Source organism: Terrapene carolina, unplaced genomic scaffold, assembly GCF_002925995.2.
Source record: "Terrapene carolina triunguis isolate 2854851 unplaced genomic scaffold, T_m_triunguis-2.0 Scaffold613, whole genome shotgun sequence".
NCBI lineage: Eukaryota > Metazoa > Chordata > Testudines > Emydidae > Terrapene > Terrapene triunguis.
In genome coordinates, this window is record NW_020664964.1 from 6,269,426 (window position 1) to 6,280,528 (window position 11,103).

Genomic DNA, 11,103 nt, shown 5'->3' on the forward strand with positions numbered 1-11,103 from the left:
ATATCCCATATATCTCACAAAGGTAATCAGATGTATTCTCTGTAGAGGTTATCGCAGAAAATATATACATAGATATACTTTCTAAGGAGGCTATCACAATCTTGTATCAAATGTCAGTGATATGTTTTAAAGTCATTCACTTTCATATGCAATGTCACTCATAATCCATGTTGGGGTTCCTGGATGTTTTTAGAGGATTAGTACAGGAATTATGGAGAAACAGTAATATCCCCATAGTTAAAGTTTTAACTCAATTTCTATTATAAAATCAATTTTCCCCACACTAAAAGACAAAAAATGGAATATCTTCCCCAAAACTTGCACCTAAAGTTTGGTCTGTGGCTGATAGTAAGTATTGTTATTAATGTGCTTGGTCCTCTGCCTCAGAAAATCCAATGACCAGTATTTGTTGGCAGCCACAGACTATTTTACAAAATTTCTTGAAGTTTATCCAATACAAAAATCAAAAGATTATAATAGTAGCAGAGGGATTTCCCCGGTGCAGCTCACAGAGAGGGCAAGACAACATAGATATTGTGCTGAACCCAAAGTCACAGAAGAAAGCAGCTTTCTCACTACAGAGGTGCATTACTAGCAGGGGTTTCTGCATCTAGAATTACCTGTGTAGGGTCTCACTGTTGTTTAGACTATCTCTGTTCAAAGTAATTCCTTTAGACTGCTGAAAATTCCAGCTGTTATAAATAAATAATTTAGTTTCAGACTGCTACTGCTTTGCAAAAGGACAACAATGTTACTGAAAGGGTGAAACGTGTTATTGAAAGATAATACACAATGAAGCCAATCTTTCTTATGGCAGAGCGTAGCCTTTAAATGTTAGTTTTGATGGTAAAGTAATTCATGATAGTTGACCCAAAGGTAATTGCACTGTAGTCCAGTACTTCACTGCCTTCTTTATTATGGTTTTACATTTAATTATTAAAACTTATAGCATCACATAAAAATACACTAAAATAAACTCAGCAGTAAGTAATAGGGTACAGATTCTAGGTTCCTATATGGGGATGCAGAGTTTGTCTGTGGAGTCATTCTGATGACCTTAGTTGAACCCTTTATAGAGGTGTTAAAAAAATAGATGAGTGACTCTCACATTGATTGAGGTTTATCCATTTGGCTTCAGTCTAGGAGTGCATGAGGGTTACATCTTCTCCCTGAGGCACATGGAACTAAGAACATAGATAGACCTGCAAGGGAAGACCACAGAAACAGTCAACTTTAGAGGGAAAGTATAGACTGAATATTATGATTTATTATTGTTTAAGCTAACCATAGAGCCAACTCCCAAGAAAGGGATACATTTAGACCTATACTTTTGTTAAGAACATGGTGGGAATGTCATTTGCTTATATATTATACCTCAGGAAAAATAATATAATTTAGCAAAGTATTTCAGTATTGTCAACCCTGGTGTCCAAAATCATGGTATAGACCTCAAAACACGGCCAGCTCCAGGCACCAGCTTGGCAAGCAGGTGCTTGGGGCGGCCACTCCGGAGAGGGGCGGCAGGTCCAGCTATTCGGCGGCAATTCGGCGGATGGTCCCTCACTCCCGCTCGGAGAGAAGGACCTTCCGCCGAATTCCCGCGGCGGAGCGGGGGGGGGTTTTTTTTTTTTTTTTGGCTGCTTGGGGCGGCAAAAACCCTGCAGCCAGCCCAGCCTCAAAACATCATAAGCTTTTAAAAAATAATACCCACACAGTTTTTGAGACATGAAGGAGAATTCACCTGCCCCCAAATGATTATCTAAAGTTCCAAATACACCTTGAAATGCACATACACAAACGCAAGCCACCCCACTGGCAGCTTGAAGAGGGATTTCTCTTATCCTCTCCCATCCACTTGTGTGTGGGGAGCTGCCATTCCACCCCCACCATCCTCTTCCCTGGTCACAAACCTGCCTCCTTCCCAGCATTGCCAACCTCCAATGTTCTGAATTCATGAAGTTGTGAGATCCCCCAACTGATGAGATTGGCTGAAAAATTCATGAAGTTGTGAGGTACCCAGGGCTGTGAGACATCTCACTATGACCTGCCATTAGCATGAGGAAGCCTTGCCTGTGTCTGCTCGTGGTCAGCTCCCCACCTCCATCGACCACATGCAACACAAGCACTTCCCTCTAGCCTATGCTTTCATTCTTCAGGTTAGTGATAGGCACATTAGCCCCAAATACCCCACTACCCCCAAGCCCTCTGATCATCTCCCTGGAGTGTCCAGCACCCGGTCCACTGGACACTTGCAGTATTCACCGCTCCGCTGCTTCCAAAAAAGCACTATACCCCAGCTTACCAGTTCCACCTGAGATCACCATTCTGCAAACATCTTCACTACAGGCAGTCTCACTTCCACATGCAAAGCTTATAGGAACTAATGCTCATCTAGTCTGAGGGAAGTTTCAGTATTGCCAACACCAAAAGTGCAAAAGCCATGACTCAGACTCTGAAAACTCATGAGATTGCCCAAAATAATAAGATTTTTTTAAAGATGATGAAGTGTTTTTTGGTCTGTCTTTTGATGTTTGAATTCCTCCTGCCCATACCCAGTGTATGTGTGTGAGAGAGAGAGAGAGAGAAAGAGAAAGTGAGAGAGAGTTACAGTGCTGACAACTCTCCCAAATTAACAGAGTAAGATGATTCTGGCCCCTACTGCAGCAGCTCTCATTGAAAGACCCAACTAAAACTAAATCACAGAGACTTATATAAAATTCTGCCTGGAGATGCAGGGAATTTATAGCTAATTTCCAAACACAAACATTCTAACTAATTAATTCTGTGGGACCATCACGCTGCACATCTGCCCATCCCCCAGCCCAGCAATTAATTATGAACCACCATCCCCACATCAACTTTACCCTTTCCCTTCTGCCCTACATCTGCCTTTTCTCCTTTAATGCACCTCTGCTCCTCCTGCAGCTCCAGATGTTCTTCATCCCCCTCTCCCAGGTCCTGGGGCAGCTCCAGCAGGATTCTCTTCTCTCCCTTTCCAGGCCTAGTCTGGGAGCAGCTCCAGTTATTCACTCCCTTTTCTATCCCTTCCCAGGTCTGGTGTTGCAAAGATGGAGAGAGTAGGAACAGAGCAACTCTGAACTGCTGGGCTCTTTCTGCTCCCTTTCCCCTTAAGAGGAGTTTTTGTGTAGGGGCGTGGGGGAGAGCTTTGCCGGTCTCCTAGAGTGGCTTGAGAACTTTGTAACTAAACTTTTTTCCTTCAAAAATGCTGATTCATCAAAACTGAAACTGTTCATAGAAAGGGATGGTTTTGATGAATTTCCCATTTAGAAAAAAAAAATGATTTTTTTTTTAAATTGTTGAAACATCCCATTTTAACATTTTCAATATGCAAAGTTCCATTTTACAGTTTGAAACAACTTTTTATTAGGAATTTAAATTAATTTATAGCAAAAATATTAAAGATTGAAAGAAAATGGCTTGATAGTGTCTAAACAAAATGTTATGATTGACCTGATCTGAATCTCAATATTTATTTATTTATTTATTTATTTTCTGTTTGCAAAAAAAAAAAAAAAAATTTCAACTTTTCATCCTGAATCAGAATGGGAAAATTGTTCAAAATTTCAAAAATTCTCACGGGATGGGGAAAGCATTTCTTGCCCAGCTATACTGCCTTTGGCAGCATTTCCGATTGGCTGCTCTTCCCTAGAAAGTGGAGAAGTAATAAAGGAACTCAGTCAGAGAGTTATTTTTTTTCTATGGGGAAGACTGAAAATGCTCTGCGGGCCAAGCTTATAGCTTCATCCAAGACTGGCTCCAATAAGGGCTAAAATCACATGACTTGATGATATCCATTGCAGTTTGGCTTCTGTTCCACTGGAAGTAATGGGAGATGATGATCATTTCGAACAGAGGTTCCCACCCTTTTTTCCCTGACGCTACCTATGCAGCTGCAATAGGCCCTGTGGCCCATTATTAACACTTCTTAAGGAAAATTATTAATTTTAATTATTACATGCATATAAACTATAACTGTAAATAAACAATGTATGTTTCCTTTTCATTTGAATGTAAACAATTGTGATGATAGAAATCCCTAGTAATATGCATTCAAAGAAATGCTTCAAGATCTTTGAAACCAAACAGTTTTAGTAAAACTACACTTTAAAAAATGTTGAGCGCAAAATGTGGTTTTTAAATAGGGAAAACACAATTTTGTATAAAACTGAACAATAAGCAACACAACAATGTTAACAAAATTGTTAGAAAAAACATTTTGTTATTATTTGATTTTAAAACAAAATAATTGTCTGACTTTGAATACAATACTGTGTTTTCAATTATTTTTAGTGTAACATCTGAATTTCTGTGCTGTGTAAGTAAAGATCCAACCCTATTCTATGCTAATTAGAAAAGAATCAAATATTGTATAACTTACACACCAGGCAGGGCCGGCTCCAGGTTTTTTGCCGCCCCAAGCAAAAAAAAGCCAGAGTAATAAAAGCCCCTTGAAAAGTGCCGCCCCCAAAGGGCCAAAATGCCGCCCCTGGAAAAGTGCCGCCCCAAGCACATGCTTGAATGCTGGTGCCTAGAGCCGGCCCTGACACCAGAAATCTTCCTAATGGGATGGATGTGCCTGCTTCTCCTTGCACAGTTTTTTCCAGAAAGGGACATATGTTAGTAAGGCTCAAGCTGATCTTAACTTCAATTTTCAGCCTTCCAGCCAGCTCAGGGTGCAGGCCTGGGGGTAGCTCAGGGTGCAGGCAGAAGGTGGCTAGGGGTTGTGTGCAGAGAGAGGGGGTTAGCTCAGAGTGCAGGCAGGGATGTAGCTAGGAACTGTGCTACTACTGCGGGGCCAGGCCATGCGCTCAGTACCTAGTTGGCACAATGGAGGCAGCTCTGCTCCTTGTGGCTGTGTGCATGCTGGGCCAGGCTGGGCCATGTTGTCTTACACAGTTAGGGTGACCAGAGGTCCCGATTTTATAGGGACAGTCCCGATTTTTGGGTCTTTTTCTTATATAGGCTCCTATTACCCCCACCCCGTCCCGATTTTTCACATTTGCTGTCTGGTCACCCTATACAGAGTCACTGTGGCCACCAGCACCCAGTGGTTTGCAGGCACCAAGGACTAACCTATCTGAGCCTGGAGGGTGCGGCAGCAGTTACCCAGCCCACATGGGGAAAATTATATGGACGTACAGAGCATCTGGTGTCACCACTCACCCCCTCAAATGTTCCTCCATGCCGCCCCTAAGGGGCTTGGAGGAGTGGGGGAGGCAAGTGGCGATGCCAGGTGTTCTGTGTGTCCAGATCATTTTCCCCATATGGACTGTGCTGTGAGATGTCAGGAGCTGCTCTCCCATCCTCTGCTTACCCAGCCCACATGGGGACACTGACCTGGATGCACCAGCGCCTGGTGTCACCTCTTACCCCCACGAAACACCGCCCATGATGGCAGACCACCTGGGATTGTGTTGCAGCCCACAGTTTAGGAACTCTGATTTAGAATTAGGGAAATTTTGTGAGTTCTAAAGCCAGGAAAAGGAGGGTCATGTGAAACAATAAAATAAAATAAAATAAAATAAAATGAAAAGCACCAAATCTTTCAGACTCTCAAGAAATCATGAAAGTTGGCAGCAATAAATGGCAAAAATGTTTACAGTGAAAAATAAGACCTTTGCAGACTTCCAGTTATTTCCAGAGCCTTTTAATGCCACTCTTAATTATAATAGTTATGAACTAGTTAATGGTGATGATTATAGGAATACTGATTTGCTATACTGTGGCTAGTGAATCAGATTCCACACGATACATTTTCAGGGTGGTGCACAGGAGTTCCACACACAAACTCCTATAATCTGGGATGAGAGTGGGGAGGGGGGATATCTGCCTCCGTAGTGACATCTGTGAGCAAAACAAGTTAGGGAATAGACTTGTTTCATGGCACAGCTCTGCTGCTCTGCGGCCCCACCAGCTAGCTCACTCTTGGAAGAGTAGCATTAGTGTGGTCCCCAATAGGTGACTTACCTGAATAAAGGAAAAATACTGTGACAGCAGCCTCTAGTGAGTGTGAGTTGAAATTAATATTGCAGCATCAGATGTCTACTTTGTTGAATTTATAATTGCTTTGCAATGAAAACATATGATTATATTTGTCAGTGAGTCTGTTTTATTTAGTTTAGAATCTCACTCTTTCTATAATTTTCAATTCTTACAATATCCCTGAGATTGAAACTCAAGGGTTCCTAAACTCAAATGACAACTGATTTTTAAAAATCTCACATCTAAAAAGATAAAATAAAATTAACTTTTGTCAAAAATGTCGATGGCTGTCAAGAGAGCTTTTAAAAAAATACAGATAGGATTTGTTTAATAGTTTCAGGTTAAAAAGTTTTTGTATACAGAATGAATCAGATTATTTTTATAAAAAAATAATATTCCCCAGGAGAATAACACTTCAAATCCTTCTAATAGGTTTATACACATAATTTTCAAAGGATTTGACTAGAACACTACAATACTATCGTATCACTTAAGTTGTGCAGTTTTCTACTGGCCCTCACCACAGGAGTGAATTTCACCTAGTGAGAAGATGCATCCATGATACAAAGGGTTTTTCAATGTTAAAGGGGAAAACTTTTGTGGCAACTCCTTGTTAAAGTTTTGGTAGCACATAACAATTTAGACATTATAAAGTACACCCTTCTTTACTTTGCAGTGGTTGAAAAATCTGAGAAACAATAATGTTTTTCTAGGCTGCACATTTCTGTGTTTCCAAAGAAGTAACACGACTTACCTTGTGTTTAACTGCAAAGTATAAGTGCACCCTGTAACAAATAAATGTAAGCTGTGTAGGCTAGGAGCCCTGGGACACATATTACTTATACATATCTTGTTGGTAACAGAACATAAATACTGCACTAAAGCCTCCATTTGTAATTTGTGCTGAACGTTTCTGAACATATTAAATATGAATTACATTTTGTAATGGTCCTTTGTGTTGAGAACTACTGGGAAAAGTTTGTTCTCTGTGAGACAAAGTAAATCGCAATGATTCCTGAAGGGACTTTACTTTTGTACAAGAAAATACATTTAATCTGACATAGTTACTCTAATGATCTCTTATGTTATCTTTTATTGAACACAAAGTGAAGTACAGCCATCAAAGTTTAGCATGCTGCTGAGTGCACTATCATTAGATCACCAATATGGGGTAAAATGGAATTATACCAACAGAATTTATTTAGTTCTATGCACTTTAAGGATGCTTACAAATTTAGATGAATAATCCATAATACTTACCATTCATAGGTGGTAGAGCACAACTTGTGATCAGAATATTTTAACTATGTACATCTGAAAGAAGCTGCATACTGATATATCATAAAGGCAGAGTGATTGTGAGAATCAGGTTATCTCCTAGTTTAGTCACAATGGTGAAATGAATTAAGGTTATGTGAAACCTTAATGAGTGAGTAGTTTTCTCATCAGTAACATGGGGATAATATTTATGTATCACATAGGTGTTCTGTGCCAGAAGTAAGTATTATTAGTTAATAATAGTATACGGTCAAATTTTGCTTTCATTTATGAAAGTGTGAATCAGTAGTCATGCCCTTGGCTTCAGTGGAGCTTTCCTAACTTAAAAGAGTGTAACTAAGAGCAGAATGAGACTTTTATTATTTGATATTATTAATATAGGACTACTTCAAATACATTAATATAATGAATATGTAATGTATATCAATGATATCCCTTTCCCCAACTTTTATTCTGAAATAATAACAACACAGAGAATATTATTTAAATACATCCTCCTCTGGTGATGGCTTCCATGTGCCAAGACCCTTCTTTTATGACTTATAGCCCCGTGCTCTTTTACTGCTTTTCCTTTCTCAGTCTTCTTATTTCCAACTTTATCTTTAGCTAACACCTTTACACAGAAGACACTCAATATATCTTTGAACACCTTTAATGATTCTTCTTGATCCACTTTCTCTGCTTGTCTTAACTAAATAAACTTGTGGCTTCATCTCACATTTTATTTAACATCTTAAAGACAATGATGCTTCCCTTGGAAAAGAGGAGCATCCTCAAATATATTTTCAGCTCCTCCAATTACCTCTACAACTCAGATATCCTATCAGCTTCCAATGCCTATAATTTCACTACCACCTTTGATCCTGAACTTTACTTCTCCTCCTATCTCTCCTATCGAATGTCTACAAATCTGCTTATCACCACCTACCCAACAGCGTATCACCCTTCTTGTTGGACTACTCATCTCCCTCCTCTATCACCTACCGTTCTGGACTCCACCATACATAGAAATCAGCTGCTTTTATTTGCTCCTACACAAAGGACACAAACACTTTACTCTTCAAATCTCTTAGCTTCCCAATTTTTTCAGGGCCCAGTTCAAAGTTGCTTCCATCTTTTTAAAATACTCCATGGATTTTCTCCAGCTTACCCAAATAGCATCTGTCTCTATTCTTTTCCCTATACCTTTTCCTCAAGTGACAACAGAGTCCTTTCTGTCCCTTCACAGTCTAGGCAGCGTGGATGAAAGCGCCTTCATATTTACTGTACCTGCCAAACAAGCACAACCTTCCTTTATTTCTCTGCCTCATTGACTCTCCATGCATTTTCAAATCTCATTTGAAATCACAAATGCTCACCTTTACATTTTTTTCTCTCTCTGTCTGCTCTTATATCTTATTTAATTCTATGAAACATTTTGTTAGTTAACATAAAAAATGTTACAGAAAACAAAGATGGGATGAACTGTGTTTCTCCAGTTTATCTTTTTAGTTTTCAAAACCTATATAAAAATCAAGAGCAATACAACTGGAGCACACTGGTCAGTTAAGCTGTATTTACATCTTCCAAATGATTTAATGGGGATAGCTGCAAATCATTTGAAATAGTGCACGGTAACATTCTCTTTGGGTTTCTTCTTTACTCTTCCTGTGTTAAAATTTCAATAATTTTTAAGAAGGAAATTTCCAGGAAATGTTAAGGATATGAGGATGTATCTGTAATGTGGGGTAAAAGCATTACACGGATGTTGTAATAAACTTCAAAATAAGCATAATAAACCTAGGATATTCAAAGTTAAGTTTAAACTTCAGAGAAATTCAAATATATTGAAGTATGAATATGCACAACCTAAACTCTTCCCTATGATGACACTATGAGAAAAAAATCTAATATGCCTTTAGAAAACAGTTTAATCTATTCTGGGTAATATTGTTGGCCCTTTTCTGAGCAGTAGTAGATTTCAAGGCCTAGCAGGTCAGTTTCCTGTTGGAAGAGAAATCAGTGACATGGAGTCTGCATATTTTCTTAATGTAATTTGTTTTATTTACATTATATTCACTGACAAATAAACTTCTGTAACACAGAGTTAAAGTTGCCTGCTGCTGCTTCATGCTCTTCCAGACTGCTAAGGGAGAAAAAAAGGAAATTAATCAACCACGCCCTCTGATAATCTTAACTCTGATCCTCTGGAGCTGGTAGTAGGCTCAAGGATCAAAACAAATCTGACCTATTCCTAACACAATGTGCTACTTTCTGTTTTGTGTTATACTGTCTTATACCCACCATAATTCTATGCAATCATTCATCCACTCTCACTGACTCTCACTGTATTAAATGCATTTGTATTGCTCCAATGGCTGTTGCAGCAACTTGCAGAATTGTATACTGAGTTCCAAGGAGAGATGCAGATGCAGCTATGGGAGTAAGTATCCCTTTTTAACTGGCTGTGTTATGCAGACTGTCTGAGTAAATGATCACAATAGCCCCTCTTGGCTCTAAAATCAAGAATCTATGAAAGAATTGTAAAAACATCTGTTTCAGGGCTGTTAGAACAACTGCAACTGTCACCTCCAGAGGCCCAAGGTGTGTCATTAAGATAAGGGAATACAAGGATTCTTTACTCCATTCTAACACTCTATTTCATATTCACAGAGTCCACCAAAACCACACATCTGCACTGGCATTCACACATTGCCACACATTTTCTCGGCACTACTGCTCTGGTGTGTTCTAGCAGTCTGTTGGAACACATCACAGTTTACCACAAGATACAGGGAGGGTAACTAAATTTGATATCCCAGAAGAAATGCTTAGGATAAGGATGAATAGGTGTGAATATCCATCTTTAAAAAAAGGAAGAAGGAGGATCCTGGGAACTACAGGCCAGTCATCCTCACCTCAGTCCCTGGAAAAATCATGGAGCAGGTCCTCAAGGAAACAATTTTGAAGCACTTTGAGGAGAGGAAAGTGATCAGGAACAGTCAGCATGGATTCACCAAGGGCAAGTCATGCCTGACTAACCTAATTGCCTTCTATGATGAGATAACTGACTCTGTGGATGAGGGGAAAGCAGTGGAGGTGTTATTCCTTGACTATAGCAAAGTTTTTGATACAGTTTCCCACAGTATACTTGCCAGCAAGTTAAAGAAGTATGGGCTGGATGAATGGACTATAAGGTGGATAGAAAGCTGGCTAGACCATCGGGCTAAACGGGTAGTGATCAATGGCTCCATGTCTAGTTGGCCGCCGGTATCAAGCGGAGTGGCCCAAGGGTCGGTCCTGGGCCCGGTTTTATTCAATATCTTCATTAATGATCTGGAAGACGGCGTGGATTGCACCCTCAGCAAGTTTGCAAATGACACTAAACTGGGAGGAGTGGTAGATATGCTGGAGGCTAGGGAAAGGATACAGCGGGATCTAGACAAATTAGAGGATTGGGCCAAAAGGAATCTGATGAGGTTCAACAAGGACAAGTGCAGAGTCCTGCACTTAGGATGGAAGAATCCCATGCACTGTTACAGATTAGCGTCCGAGTGGCTAGGCAGCAGTTCTGCAGAAAAGGACTTAGGGGGTACAGAGGACGAGACTCTGGATATGAGTCAGCAGTGTGCCCTTGTTTCCAAAAAGGCTAACCGCATTTTGGACTGTATAAGTAGGAGCATTGCCAGCAAATCAATGGATGTGATAATTCCCCTCTATTCGGCATTGGTAAGGCCTCATCTGGAGTACTGTGTCCAGTTTTGGGCCCCAAACTACAAGAAGGGCAAATATAGTACCCATCTATAAAAAGGGAAATAAAAACAACCCAGGAAACTACAGACC